The sequence below is a fragment of the Nestor notabilis genome, unplaced genomic scaffold (genome assembly GCF_000696875.1).
Source record: "Nestor notabilis isolate BGI_N333 unplaced genomic scaffold, ASM69687v1 scaffold28755, whole genome shotgun sequence".
NCBI lineage: Eukaryota > Metazoa > Chordata > Aves > Psittaciformes > Psittacidae > Nestor > Nestor notabilis.
In genome coordinates this window covers 1-253 of record NW_009931014.1, presented here as the reverse complement: position 1 = coordinate 253, position 253 = coordinate 1, and positions in this window count along the sequence as shown.

Genomic DNA, 253 nt, shown 5'->3' with positions numbered 1-253 from the left:
GCGGCGCACCGCGCGCGTGGAGGCGGCCCCCCCCCCACGGCCCCGGGCTCATCATAGCAGCCCCGATGCTGTGCCCCCTCCCTTCCCGGTCCCGGTTCTTCACCCCCGGTACTGCAGGAGGGGGGCGTGGCGTTGCCCCGAATGGGGCGTGGTTTGCCCTAGGGGGCGTGGTTTAGGAGGGGGGCGTGGCTTCCCCACGGAGCGGCGCCGATGGCGGAGCGGCGCGTATCGCGCTGGTACTTCGGCGGCCTCG